Source organism: Protopterus annectens, chromosome 3.part0 (assembly GCF_019279795.1).
Source record: "Protopterus annectens isolate FY-2018-M chromosome 3.part0, PAN1.0, whole genome shotgun sequence".
Taxonomy (NCBI): domain Eukaryota; kingdom Metazoa; phylum Chordata; order Ceratodontiformes; family Protopteridae; genus Protopterus; species Protopterus annectens.
Genome location: NC_056731.1, coordinates 665,934,313 through 665,950,162, shown reverse-complemented (window position 1 = coordinate 665,950,162; position 15,850 = coordinate 665,934,313). Strand labels below are relative to the sequence as shown.

Here is a 15,850-nt window from a genome sequence, read left to right as displayed (position 1 = left end):
CACCTACTTTCTCCAGGAGAGCCATCCTGGTCAGTCCTGTAGTAAATTTGTGTATATCCACACTGTCATCTAGTTTGTTTAAAAAGAATATAGTGAGTCACACTGCTTAACATGCAGGAGAAGTTTATTCCACAGGTATGGGAGGTGCTGAGTTAGAAACCTCTCTCGCCATTTATTTATCTGTTCCTGGTTGTAGTATTAGTGGTGATGTTGGACTTGAGGCAAATCAGGGGGTCCAGGGCGATTTGCTCTATAATAGAATGGTAAGCAAAGCACAGAACTCCCCTCAAATGTCCTTAAGACCCTGAATAAATAGGTAGAGCTTCTAGCATGTTTTCTTAGATCAGTAACTTTTAGGTCTGTGAACTTTTTGTGTAAGAATCTTTGAGGTCTTTTTTAATTGTTTGATATTTTTAGTGAGATACATCCAAAAGGGGACATCATACTAGATAATTGGCATAATCAATGCTGAATATAAAGGAGTTATTACCTCTTTAGACCTTGATAATATTTGTTTTTCACCTAGCTCTATTAAATAAAAGGATTTTCTTACAGCTGTCATTATGCATTTGTTTGTTTCATTTTGTAGGTTTTGCTAAAAGTACAGTTGAACAGCATGAGGTAAAATGAACTTAAGATTAAACAAACCGAGGTACAATGAAAATATATTTTCACAACACATTTCCTTCTGGAATCACAAAGTTAGTATTGTAAATGTCTGGCTTCCCATTATCTTGCTAATGCACATACAGTCAGATTGTTATTAAGATATCCATTAAGAAGTTTTTGTTTCGTATATTTGTAATGGCATTGCAATTAGCATAGGTATCACTTTTCCATGGTTTACACCTCCATCTAGGGAAGTAATAATTTTTTCTTAATTATGTTTCTAAACACAGAAACATTAAAATTATTGGTGCCTTATTTGCAAGATACAGAGGGAATAAAATAGATTCTTAAAATGTCAGGATAAGCAGTGTTGAGAAGTTAAGTGAAAAGAATACGGTGAACATTTTATGCTATAAACTGATGTAAAGAATTGAGACAAAGCAGAGGAAAAAATATGGTACTTTCATTAGATTTCAACATCATTTCTTCAAGATGCAAAAAAAAAAAAAAAAACAGTTAATCTGAAATGAGTAACACAAACTAAGAAAAAGCCGGAAAGTAAAATAAAGCAAGAAGATAAAATAAAACCAAACAAATTTAATACACGTATATATTAAACAGTAAGTGCTTTCATCTCTCAAGTCCAAGACTTTTTTTTTCTCTCTTTAAGCGATGGTTTGTATTGCATTATTCATTCTGATGAAGTCTTCGATTGAGAGACGAAAGCGCTTAGTTTTTATTGTGTTTGTGAATTAAATTTGTTTAGTTTTATTTTATTTTCTGGCTTTTTCTTAATTTCTGCAGGATGAATTGGAGAGAAGGCTAATCCCATATTGGAAAATGATGTGTACGTAATTTATTTATTTATTTTACATTTGTTAACCGGGAGAGTCCAACTGGATATGGCCATTTTTAGTGGAGGCCCGGGGAGAAACAATATTATAGTTAACAAATAAGACTGAGTATAACAGGCATATTTTACAACATACAAGAGGCACATTTCTTACACCTTACAGAATTTGGATGCACAGATGGGTGTACAGTTAGACTTCCTGTTTAAGATGAAACATGTTAGTACCTCACAGTTTCAGATGGCATATTGTAAGGATAACTTCAGTCTCCTATACTTGTTTGGTGCCTACAAGTAATAGCAGTTACTCCACGGTGAAAATAGATGATGTTCTTTGTGTTTCACTGTAGTCATCACATTTGAGTTATCCCTGTCAGGGTAGCCCTCAGCCGGCCCGAATACCAGAGACTTAGTATTTCTGCTTCAGTTGCTGTCACTTGATGACTGCCATCAGGTCGTCAGTGGTATAAAGTAAGGCAGCTGACGCCATTACATCAGTCTTTGTTTACGTGAAGCCCAAAGCAGAAGCAGTTCGCACGAGTGTCGGTCGGCTACTACCTGAGTTTTCGTGTTCGTATTGAAGTTGAAGTCTTCTAAAGCTAAGTACCCTGTTTGGGGATCCTTTTTTCTTGCACTAACCAATGTCAGAAAAAGTTAATATCTCGCCTGTGGAAAGCAAATACCACACCAAGACTTCCATTCTTACTGCGTCACTTGTTTAGGCCCAGACCACGACGTCCCCCGTTGTTGCTTCTGTGCTTTGTTCAATACCAGAATTATCCATCGTCAGGCCCTTATTGTAGCCATATATTTTCATTTACAGTCCTCGAATTCCAATATGGCTTTGGTGAGCCATCCGACAGGAGATCTTCTGAAAAAATGTAAAGATAAAGACAGAGACTGCACAGGTCCAAACCTTCCGATGACGCTTCCGTTAAGCTAGTCGTCAGTCCTCCGGTACTCAGGGAGGCGCTTTCGCAGCTCCTAATGCCCACTACAGTTGATTTGCATGCCACTACCAAGACCCTTTTGGAGTCCAGTATGCAGCAAAACTCTTCTTCGACTAAGGATCCTGCGGTCGTCTCTACCTTGGATAGGTCCGGAGCCACTGAGCAGGCACCGGCTTCCGAGGAAGTCCTTCGCACTACCAAATCTCGACACAAACTGACGTCTTCTTTCACGGCTACCGTTCTTTCAGAAATTACCCAGTTTCTTAGGCCAAGGGTTTGAACCACACCAAAGAAACCGATGACCCACTTGCAGGTGCCTGGCTACCTTGCCTCAGTCTCAAATGCTTAAAATGGCGAATACTTTATCATGCTGATCAGGGGAAGCCAAGCTACCCCCTCAAAAAGGAAAAGAGATCTGTCCCCTGTAGTTTTGTATGAACAAGAGTCAGATGAATCTAATGTATCTTGACTATGAAGACATGCAACCCCTCTCCACTTATGAGGATTTTGATGCAGAGGACTCCATTCCTTCAGCCTCTCCCCTAGAGGATTTTTCCTTTGGGGAAACCCTGCATACTTTAAGGGAGCATTTCCAATGAGAGAGTCAGGACTACCCTCAGTCTACAAAGAGACTCAGGGAATTCCTATATCTTCCGCAGCACAGACCCTTGGCCATCTGCCCAGTCCTGGACTGTGGACTTGTGGAAGATGTTTTTTTTAATCCAACCAAAACGAGATAAGCCACAAGAAACCAAGAAAACCAAAAATGTAGATCCAGGCAGGTGGTGCAAAACACTATTTATTAAAATCCACTAGTAAAATCCAAAATCACAAACGTAGAAAATTAACGCTTTCGTTTGTAGCTATGACAAACTTCCTCTGATAAGTAATGTATCATTTCCTTTTGATTTTAAACTCTCACAAATACAAAAAAGCATTCCTCTTTGTCTATTCCCACCCCCTCTCTCATTTATGTATGCAATAGCCAACAAGTCGAGTGCAAACAGATTACTATAAGTTAAACAGATAATTAAGTAAATGAATAAGTAAATAACATAATCTAAAATGTTATTTAGATATTATACATATTGTAATCCACCTATATCAATATAACAAAACAGATTATATAATGGTGCATTCAGTGATGAAAAAATAATGTAAGGTATAATTGATAAATCATCATTCTAAAACTTTTAATTTCAAAACGCTACCCAAAGATGCGATCCATTTAACCCTGGCCAAGAATGTGCACTTAGGTGAATTTGCCATCCTAATTTTATTTTTTCTAGGATGATTTGCCAAGCTCCACCCCTATTACTACTTTTTAAAGTATCTAAAACAAGAAATTTAAATGAATGTGTAGGATTTAAAGAGATGTGTTTTGATAATGCATTTGTTTCAGTGTTGTCTCTAATAACACTAATATGTTCACCCATTCGGTCTTTTAATTTTTGCTCTGTTTTTCCAACATAGAAACAAGTGCAGTGGGTGCACAAAGCACAATAAACTACCTTCTCAGTATGACAATTATATTTCCCCAATGTACTAATACTATAGTTGTTAACAGAAATAGTACTAGTTTCTAAAATAAAATTACAAAATTTACACCTGTCACACTTGAACATATAACCCTTTGTTTTGGTGGTGGTAGTTAACTCAAAACATTTTTTAAGGTTATATCCCTTCTTATAAACAATGGAGGGAATACTATCAGTTTTGTTCCTTAATGAAGAGTCATTCATTAAAAGTGACCAATTTTTATATAAAATTTTTCTAATAAGATGACTGTCAGAATTAAAAGTAGTAATAAAACTGCAAGTGTAGTTTTTATCACTTATGTTATTAAAATTGTTATTAAAATTACTAACAGTATTATTGGCAATATTATTATCACAATTATTTCCCCCTACTCATTGGACATCCACATTTTCAGTGGATATTGAAGTCCCCTGATCGCTGTCCAATAGAGAGGTTGTATTTGCTAGAAGTGGTTTGAAATATCCATTTTCTCTTTTTATAGTAACTTCATAACTTCATTGGTGCAGCGGTAGTGTTGTTGCCTCACAGCAAGAGGTTCTCCCGTCCGATTCTAGGCTTGGGTTGGGCGTGCCTTCTGTGTGGAGTCTGCATGTCCTCCCCACGGTCAAATGAGCGTTCAAAAGACATACATTGAATGGGCGTGCCTTCTTTGAAGGCTGGGCATCGGTCTGGCAACTCGACACCATAAAAACCAACTGCCAATCATTAGCGGACCGGAGTTCCGCTGTAGTGACCCCTAACCGGGAAAAGCCGAAAGACAAACAACAACATAGTAACTTCATTCATAACTTCATCTATGAAAGAAGTGGGATACCCTCTGTGTGAAAACATGTTTTTTAATACATTACACTATTTTAGAAAGCTATCCCATTTAATAACTTTACTGGCTGCTCTCACAAATTGTCCCTTTATTACAGCCCTCTTTTGTGTGTGTGGATGACTACTGTCATAGTGTAGCAGGCTATTACTGTAAGTATCTTTATAGAAAATCTCTGAAGTGTAATTATTAGTATCAAAATCTTTTTTTAACAAAACATCCAAATAAGAAATTTGATTAATGTCCTTTACAGCTGAAAATCTTAAAAAAGTAATAGTTTGGTTAATATAGTCCAAAAATTCATTGGCTCTTACTTCCTCACCACTCCATAAAATAAAAATATCATCTAAAAAACGTAAATATAGTTTACAATTTTGAAAGAATGGAGATGTAAAAATATAACGTTCCTCCCATATACACATAACTATATTGGCATAGAGCCCACCACTGGAAGACCCCATGGTGACTCCTTCATTCTATAAATACAATTTGTCATTGAACATAATAGTTCTTAAGAACAATATCAAATAGTTGTTCATATAAATTAATTTCATCTTGGGAAAAATTATTCACCCATTCAATGCCGAACTCATGGGGTATGACTGAATATAAATTTTTCACCGCTATAGTAATAGGTATGTCATGTGTCCCAAAACTTAGTCCATTCATTCTAGTAAGGAAGTCCCACGAGTCTTTACATAGGTGGGCTTCTCCCAATACATATGTTTTTAATTTATTGTCCAAAAATGTAGCAATTGGGTTAGTGATAGAACCTTGGGCATCTGCTATGGGCCTCATAGGAGGTCTAGAAACATTTTTATGTATTTTCGGGACCCCAAACAAAGCTGGTGTCCTAGGATACATAACTGACATGTAGTTTAATTATCAATGTTGATAGCCCCTTCAATAAAAAGGTCCTGTAGTATGCCCCAATACATCTATAGGCACCATTCATTTCGATTGAACTAATACTATAAGTATTACTCATTAAGACTCCCTCCATTCTGTGTATGTAGTCAGTCTTATGAAATATGACCATACCTCCCCCTTTATCGGGTTTTATTAGTCTGATACCTTTTGTGTTCATTAGCATCTGTAAATTGTCATATTCCACCCTATTCAAGTTGTATCTTTTTTATGTATTGTTTCAGTAGTACCAAAATCTAATTCACACATTTTTTTAAAAAATTCCAAAATTGGATGTAGAGGTGGGTTATATGTGCTAGAAACATAAAAAGGTTTAACTATCCGAATATTAGGTTGAAATAACAAACCTAGATTTAATTTGCGAACAGACAGTTTTAAATCTATTGTTGTTTCAACAAGATTCACATTACGGTTTGGCACAAAAGTCAGACCTCTAAAAAGTAAGTTACATATGGAGTCATCAAAGTCCAAGCAGAAAAAGTTCTATACAGTAAAATCCCTCATTTTATTTCTTAAAATTCTGGGTTTTGAGTCAACAATTTGACTCATTTGCGGCTCTCCAAGGCCCCCTGTTGTTGTTGCTGTTCCTGCCCCTGTTGGAATAAGGCCCATTCCATTGTTGTTGCCTCCTCACTCCCAAGTCGTTCCTGGGATGAAAAAATTGTTTCTGTTTCTGCTGCTGTATTCTTTCCAATCGTCTGAGGGCCAGAAAGCCGTTTTCTTCTAAAAATAATTTTCTTCACTTTCATTTTCATCAGTTATATTATCACAATTTTGATCATCCCCATTCTCATCCACTGCTTGACCATTGATTAATCTTGAGCTCCACTGTTGTGAATCTGGGAGAGGGGGATAAGCTGACTTGTTTTTGTAAGCTTTAATGTCTCTTATCAAGTTTTTTAAGTTTTCTTTTTTTTATACCCTTGATTTTTTCATCTATTGAGTTAAATACTCTTGTCGTAGTCAAAATTATAATTAAAATTAGAATCTGTTTTAATAACATTGTCCACTTTGTTGTTTTTTTTAATTAAATCTTCTATTGTTCTATTATTGTCTTTAATTACTAAATTCATATATTCAGCGCCAACTTTTTCAAATAGTTTTAAAAGTTCCAAATGTAAGGTAGAATTAACCACAAGTCCCGTAGGGTAACGGCAGACTCGTAACCCTTTTGGAACCAAGTTTTTTCTCAAGCATTTAGCAAAATACATATTGTCCATTTGTAGTCTTTTTACTTTCATTAAAATGTAATCAAGCTCAGACAGTTTATCTTGAAATGTTTTTTGCATACCTTGTGTATTGCCGTTAGGTTGATCAAGCCATGCATCTGGTTTAAGCCATGCATTAAGACATCTTTAGTTTCTAATTTTATTAGTCGCAAGTCCTTGTTCCTTAGGTACGCTGGTTTGTTCATGGCAGGTATTCACCTCTCCATTGAAAGATGTAGACAGTACAACTAAATCCATGTCGGCCAAACTAACTTTACTTTGGCTACTGGAATTTAAACCACTTGCTTCAACGAGGGGATTAGGATGAAGGGAAATAGATGACAGTTGTGAGAGAGAATGCTGTTCCAAACTGTCCATTCTATCCATTAACTGATGGGTAAGTATCGTTAAATCCCCCAGCACATTATTCTGGGTTCCATTAATCTCCCCCATGGCCGGCTCCATAGTGCTCAAACAGACCAACCAAAATGAGAAAAGCGACAAGAAACCAAGAAAACTAAAAATGTAGATCCAGGAAGGCAGTGCAAAACATGATTTATTAAAATCCACTAGTAAAATCCAAAATCACAAACGTAGAAAATTAGCATTTTCATTTGTAAGAGCGAAAATTAAATGACCGAATGGGTGAACATATTAGAGCTATTAGAAACAACATTGAAACAAATGCATTAGCAAAACCCAACTCTTTATATCCTACACATTCATTTAAATTTCTTGTTTTAGATAGTTTAAAAAGTAGTAGTAGGAGTGGAGTTGGCAAATCATCCTAGAAAAAATGGAATTAGGATGGCAAATTCGCCTAAGTGCACATTCTTGGCCAGGGTTAAATGGATCGTTATCTTTGGGTAGCGTTTTGAAATTAAAAGCTTTAGAACGATGATATATCGATTATACCTTACATTATTTTTTCATCATTGAATGCACCATTATATAATCTGTTTTGTTATATCGATATAGGTGGATTAGAATATGTTTAATATGTAAATAATATTTTAAATTATTTATTCATTTACTTAATTATCTGTTTAACTAATAGTAATCTTTTTGCACTCTACTTGTTGTTGGCTGTTGCATACATAAATGAGAGAGGGGGGTGTGACTTGATTGTAGGGGAATAGACAAATAGGAATGCTTTTTTGTATTTGTGAGAGTTTAAAATCAAAAGGAAATGATGTATTACTTTGTCATAGCTACAAATGAAAGCGCTAATTTTCTACATTTGTGATTTTGGATTTTACTAGTGGATTTTAATAAATCGTGTTTTGCACTGCCTGGCTGGATCTACATTTTTGGTTTTCTTGGTTTCTTGTGGCTTTTCTCATTTTGGTTGGTCTGTTGTTCGAGCACTATGGAGCTGGTTGTGGCGGAGATTAATGGAACCCAGAATAATGTGCTGGGGGATTTAACGATAGTTATCCAACGGTTAACGGATAGAAAGGACCATTTGGAACAGTGTTCTCTCTCACAACCATCATCTATTTCCCTTCTATTCAAGTTCCTTGAGGGAGGAATAGAAGAAAATCTAGGACTTAGAATGTGTAAAAATATGAGGAGGGCCATGATAGCTGTGATACCTCAACAAGTAGGAGAAAGGGATGGAGCTGGAACTTATAGGCCTTTCTCTTTGATTAATGAAAGTGTCAAGATTTTTGCAAAGGTAGAGTGGATGAACTATTGACAAAAATAATATAAGCAGGGCAAAATGGCTTTGTGAAGGAAATAAGTACAAAAAACTGGTGGAACCTGTTGGATTTTATGTACAGGGTGGAAAAAAACAGGAATGGAAAGATGGGATTGTGCTCTTTGGCCTGCAGAAAGCCTTTGAGATGGTTAGGTGGTAATTCCCATGGAAGACACTGTAGCAAAGGTAGGTAGGGGAAAATTTCAAATATTAGCTACAGGCCATATGCTAAAAACCAGGAATTTGAGCATTCATAAATGGAGGAGTATCTGAGAAGAAAAGAATAGAGGAGGGCAAATAGGTGCCCACTATCTTGTGGACTGGCCTGTTCATGTTTCTGATTTAGGAGCTGGTATTTATAGTCAGATACAATTTTGCAATTCCTGAAGGAAAGGAGGAGATAACATTTCACTTTGTGTCATATGGAGATTACTGCATGTTAATGGCAGAGGATGTGGCTGCAGCAATGGGAAATGTAAGATAGACATTCAAGAAGTTTAAAGAAGTAATAGGACACAGGTGCAACAAGAAAAAGACAGTGACTTTATTAAAGTTTATAAAATGGGCTTGGAGAATATGCAACCCCCACTTGATTGTAAGTGTTCCAAAAGGTGACCTAATGTATTGGGAGAACCAGGTAAAAAACAAGTCTGCCTCTTCATGGAACAGAGTCCATATACCGTGACTAAAACCTTTTAATTTAGCCACCATTTTCTTTTTGCTCACTAGCCATAGATAATAAACTAAGTATTACGTAAACAAAATTGGAAAAGTGCATGCAAAAAAAAAAACTTGTTTTTTAGTTTCTTTTTCTTGCACTTTTCAAACTGTCACTACAGTTATCGAGTAAAAAAAAGAACTAATGGAAATAACAGCTGCTTTAGTGTTTACAACAGCTCTGCGTGTGTGTGTGTGTGTGTGTGTGTGTGTGTGTGTGTGTGTGTGTGTGTGTGTCCAGGCAAGGAGTTGTAATGGTTTGCACTATGTGTCTTACAGTGATGAGCTGCAGTATATTACTGTGGTTATTTATGCATTAATTCAGTTATTTCATTGCAGTCAGACATTTGAGCTGTACAGTCCATAAAGTGGCTTTATCTCTGTGTGTATGCCTGCAGTGTGATTTGTAATAGTTTGTATTGTATGTGTCTGATAGCAGTGAGTTAATTATGTTACTGTGCTTGTGTATTTATTGATTCATTTTATCACTGGCACACATCTGAGGGGTGTACACAGGGCAGTGGTTATAACTGGTAGGCATGTCTCTCTGTGTGTGTGTGTGTGTGTGTGTGTGTGTGTGTGTGTGTGAGTGAGAGAACATGTCTGTGTCTATGCTTCTACTCTTGCGTGAACACATATTTGTGTGTTTCTCTCTGTATGTGCATAAGATTCTGTTTCTATATCTTTCATAAAGTCAGGTACACTGTTTGGGCCTATGACCAGCAAGGAGCACTGTTTCATCAAACAGTACAGAGACACTGTGTTCAACCCATTCAGCCAGAATCATTTTGAATAATTTCAGTAATGCTTATTTGTAAATTATTCCAAACTCTTGTGATTTTAACAGTTATATACAAGTTATGTATCTTAGTGCTACCAAATTTTGTAACAAAATTCATGTTATGATGTCTGTATGTTTTGTTATAATTATAAATATTTTGTAGGCCAGAATTAGCTTGCCCCCTGTGTATCTATAACTAAATATAAATTCAGATGTTTATATCTAGCTTAATAATCCATATTATTTAATGCTGTGATTCCCTTTGTAAATTTGTTTGAACTCCTCCCAAGCTCTTTAACTGTCCTGTGATAAGTACAAAGTATATTATTATACTCAAGTAAAAATCTTGTACAGGTCTTAAAAAACAGAACTAAACAGTTCTTGTCTCTTGTTGAAAGGTTAAGCAATAGCTGTCCCATGTATTTCATACCCTTAGTACTAATTACTTTAACATGTGAATTCTAAGATCGAGTGGATATTATAATAATACCTAATTCTTTGTATTCCTTTGCCTCCTTAAGTGGTGAAGATGTTAATACATTGGAAATGTTGAGATTTTAATTGAAAAGTGCATAATGTTGCATTTATCAATACTAAATTTAAGGCCAGCATCAAGCACCCGTTTATTCATTGACTGTAAATATATTTTGAGGTTGCATTATGAACCCTTCTTTGTATCCAACAGCTTATTTAAGTATTCAGTATTTAGTGATCCTGGGAATACTGGAGAACACTATATTAAATAATGCTAGCTCTAATACCTATCCCCAAGGGACTCCATAACCTATAGTCAGAATCTGTATGTTAACACTGTATCGATCAGCCAGGTCATAATCCATCCTATATAATCTATAGTATTATTCACAATTAAACCTTTATAAATGGCTATAAAAGGATGGTTATGAAATGCCTTTGCCATGTCCAGGTATATTAAGCCTGGTAATAGTCGTAGGTTAAGAGCAGTTTTTATCTGCTCCCAAAGACTTACTAAATGACTTAAAGTAGACCTACCCTTAATGAAGCCAATGTTGTTCATATCAATTCTTGCTATACTATTACTTGTGCTGTTAATTAGCTCTAACAGATCTCTTTTAAAGCAGTGATGAGAAGCTTACTGGCTGGTGATTATCAAGTAGGTCTTTCCCATTCGTTTTTATATTGGAGTAATACATAACAGTTTCAAATAGTTCAGAACAAGACCATTAGCCAGTAATTTATTAAAAATTATGCTTCTGATTAGCATAGTTCTCAGACTTCCAAAATGACTGCACACTGATCGATGGCTTAACTTAATTTCTTCCAGTATGAAGACAGAAACTGAGAAAAAGTGTCATTTATTTTTATTTATTAATTTATTTTGCTGCAGTGACATACTGTTTCTGCAAACTTTATATATTTTCCTTTATTTTTCTTCAAATATTTTATTATATTCAAATTATTTTCATATTACTCCAGCTGATAAATATTGTATTTGAATTATAATGTTTATTTTTGTGATTTGCATTCATTTTATTTGTACTCAAAAATAAACTTAATAAAAAATAAATACTCTGTTTAATGGTGTAAAAAAGAAAGAAAATTGTTTTGGGTGAAAGTCAGTCACTGGCTATTAAGTACTTTGGCTAGATGCCAACGAAGAAGACATTTGGAAAATCAGAAAGACGTCAGAAAAGATGAAGAAAAAACGCTGCCTTGGAAGGGTTCTGCAGCTGTTCAGCAAAAAGCAGTTCAGGCTTCAGCTTTGGTTCAAGACATAGCTTCCAGTAATTTATTGGAAAAGAATAAATCACGTGTACTCAGAAGTTATTAATCTAAATGAAACATTGATGAAATATATCAGCTCAAGGAACAAAAGGGTGGAAAAAACAGAAGAAGCTTTAATTAGTTATTAAGATGAACTGATAACACTGCAAAAATCAGAGGTTGAAATGAATAAAATGCTGCCTGAGTATAAAGCTTCTCAAGAAGAGCTGTTTCAAAAACTAAAGTTGGAAGACAGATTATGCAGAGAAAACCAGAGATTTTTCTGCTGTACCAGAGAAACTGGAAAGCACAAACAGCTGGACTGATGTTCCATAACAGGATTTGTTATTTGAAAGTGTACATCTAGTGAATGTTGCAAATGTGGCCATTTGAAAAGCAGCCAAAACCTATATTAGTAAAGATGCAGTCATAGCAGCAGAAAGAGTTCATCCTGACAAAACTGTGGCAGAAGGGCAAAGTACTAAAAATTGGATAGAATGTTTGTAGAAAATGATTATTCACTGTACACCAGGCAGAAGAAAAGCAAATTTATCCTAGCAGGTATGAAATTCAACTGCTGTATCAACTGTCTCTCAAAGATTTTTTTTTTATTGGAGGAACCAAAACATTTTTGATGCAGAAAAGGATAAGCAGGAAATATAACAGTTTATCTAACAAAAAAGTGACCCAGTAAGCAGAAGGGGACTGTACTTCTCATTCTTCTGACAGTAAAGCTCATACATAGAAAGACTTTATCAGTAAAGCCTTTTCCAGTGTTCCAAAGGAAAGTTCTTGAGAAACAGAAAAAAGCATAGGTATTGACTAGAAGAATCAGGAGTACCTTGGACATGAACCAGAGACTGTTTTTTGGGCAATGGAGATAGAGGAAAAAAACAGCAACACTGAAACTGAATAAATGGATACTATAAAGCATCAGTCGAATTTGCGACATATGCCTTTGCCAGAAAAAGTGGCTGAAGAAGACTGGATTTTTGTTGACTGGGTTAAACTCGTGGTGGACTGTAAACCTTATACCCCACTTTGTTATAAATGTTTAAATGGACACTAAAAGGGAAAAAAGTAGCTAAGTAAAACAATTTTTGTTTGTATAAAACATTTTTGTTTTACAGCATGTTAGATATAGTAAAGCAGTTTGGTGTAGTGTATAGTCAGGGGTATTTTAAATGTTGGGGAAATCTTTTCAGTCACTGTTGTGTTAAAGGTGTTAAAGTAAGCAAGTACCTTTTCATTGTAAGAAATAGTCTTTACAGTATAGCAAGAGAGGAAAGGCTTGACAAAAGCAAGTTTAATGTTAATATGCTGTGCTGTCAGGCTGATGAGGTGGTGGTGTGTAAAATGCACTTACTATATTACATATAGACTTAAGATATTTACCTTATTTTACAAGGGTGAAGATCTAGATTAATGCCCTTTGTTTGTCTTTGTAGTGCTAGTAATTCAATGGACAGCATGTGTGGGTGTATTTGCATAATTATTCAAGAGTTATAAAGATTTTCAGTTTTCATTCGATGTTATTGTAAGGTACCTAATTGGAAGTTTTCCAAGTTCCTCGTTTTACTATTGGACAAAATTGAAGGGCGTATATGTGTTTGTATTTTTATTCATTGTCTGCATAGGACAAGTTATTCAGTGGTTTTGCGGATGTCAGTAGATGACAAAAGTGCTTAACCGTAGATGTTCATCGTGCATACAGCTGCAGTCATAACAGATGGGTTTTCCTGCCGTCAGGCGGGTCCTCGGTCGGCTGAATTCCAAAGTCTAGGTCCGGCGTCGGATGTCGTCGCTTCTTCCCTGACGTCAGTGCGACAGGGGTATAAAAGAACCAGCCGACACCATTTTCTTCAGTCTTTCTTGCCGCGTAGTGCCCGAAGCAGTTCGCAAGTGCCGGTCGGCCAGCTCCTGAGATTACGAATATTTTTCAACCGAAGTCTTCTTGAAAGCTAAGTACCCCGTTGGGGAAACTTTTCTTGCCTCAGACCGATGTCAGACAAAGTTAATAATTGCATTTCATGTGGGAAGCAAATACCGCATAAGGATTTCCATTCCCTCTGCATTCCTTGCTTAGGCCCAGACCACGACGTCTCGGCCTGTCGTTTTTGTGCTACATTCAACAGACGCACTATTAAGCGTCGGGCGGAGTTCGCCCAACACTATTTTGGCAAAAAGTTTAATTACATTATGTCGTCGGATAATCCGACTCCAGTTTTGAGTAAAAGACGCAAAGATAAGGACCGACATACGAGGTCCGCGACTTCTACTGACACCACGCTAAAGCCGACTACTGGTGCTCCGGTTCTCAGTGAGGCGCCTACGCAGCCCCTGACTACCGATGACACTTCATTAGCGGTGTCTTTTGTGCCCGAGGTCGCAGGCTCTTCGGCCCACACCTCGACTACAGATACCGAAGCCACTCTTGGCGGGGAAACTCCGAGTTTAGACAGGCCTGCCACCTCTCAAGGTGTCTTCAGGCCTCCTTCTTCTTTTTCCATTGAGGCTTTCACTAAATCTAAAGCAGCCATGCATTCTAAAAGACAAGCTCCACAGGGCCCCTCTCAAGGCCCCATGCCTAAAAAGCAGATGCTCAAAATGGCTGAGGATTTGATTACTCTTATCAGGGGTTCCCAACCCCCCTCGGACAAAAGGCCCAGAGTGGAGGAAGTATAACCTTCCTCGGACCAGGCCTCCATTACTTCAGAACATTCTGAAGACCAGGAACATTCATACTCCCCTTTTGATGATTCTGATGCAAAGGAGTCCATTCCCTCTGTCTCCTCCCCTGAGGACTACTCTTTTGGGGAAACCTTGCATACCTTGAGGGAACACTTCCACTGGGAAGGCCAAGATTACTCAGACTCCAAGAAAAGGCTCAGGGATTTCCTCTTGCTCCCTCAGCACAGGCCTCTGGCTATCCCTCCTGTCTTGGACATACTAGATGATGTGTATTCAGAGGCCAGCCTTAACCCAGATTCTTTACCTCCAGCTCCAGTCAAGCCTGACAGGTATTACCGGGTTCCTGATTCACACCAATTCCTATACAAAAGCCATGCGGCTGACCCAGAAACCATTTCACAGGGTCCCAAGGGAATTAAGGCCTCCACTGCCAAAAATCCATTACCTTCAGAGAGAGATTCCAGAGCTTTAGAAAGGTGGGGGAAAAAGGTATACACCTCGGCCACCTTAACCATGAGGGCATTAAACTGTCAGTTCCATATGTTAAAGTATCAACAGTTTTTGTTATCTCAGTTGAAAAGTAAAATGTCACAACCTGAACAAACAGACTTGAAGGAGTTGCAGGATTTGTTGCATAGTGCAGAGCAAGTGGGTAAACATACCTTGCAATGTGGTTTTGATGCTTTAGAGGCCTCATGTAGAGCTGCTGTTACAGGATCAGTCATACGTAGACATGCTTGGCTCAAAGAGCAAACCTTACCAGATCATGTCAAAGCTAAACTACTAGATGCACCTCTTCAAAAAGATGTATTGTTTGGTGTTAAAGCTGAGGAGGTATTAAAGAAAATGGAGGAAAAGGCAAAGTCAATGCAAACAGTGAAAGATTTCCTACAGGTACAACCTCCACGTTTCAGTAGAAATTGGCCTTCAAAAAAATTGGTCCTTTCCAGCCATGGACAGACCTCAAAGAGGTAGATACAGGCGCCCGAGGGGTAGAGGGCAATCTCAAGGATCATTTAGAGGCAGACAATGGCAAGCACCTACACCAAGAGGTGGTGAGGATAGTTCACAGCCATTCAGAAAGCAGAACCAATGATTTTCCCCTTTGCATGCCAAGCAAGGCTCAATTGGCAGCACCTTTAGGCGGAAAACTGGCATTATTTTCGAAAAATTGGCATATTATCACAAAAGACAAATGGATCCTGGACATTATAGACAGAGGCTACAGATTCCAGTTTCACACCCTTCCAAAAATGAGAGGCATGCCAAACCTGCCACACAATCAAAGGGCAGAGGCACAAAAACAAATTTCAGAT

The 15,850-nt window shown here is 37.2% G+C and overlaps 1 protein-coding gene across 1 annotated transcript in view; it reads left to right on the top strand.

Moving 5' to 3' along the window:
* Nucleotides 1-15,850, top strand: part of PTPN3 (protein tyrosine phosphatase non-receptor type 3) — a 2,272,168-nt gene that overhangs the window by 1,679,504 nt on the left and 576,814 nt on the right. The gene's annotated exons all lie outside the window — the stretch shown is intronic.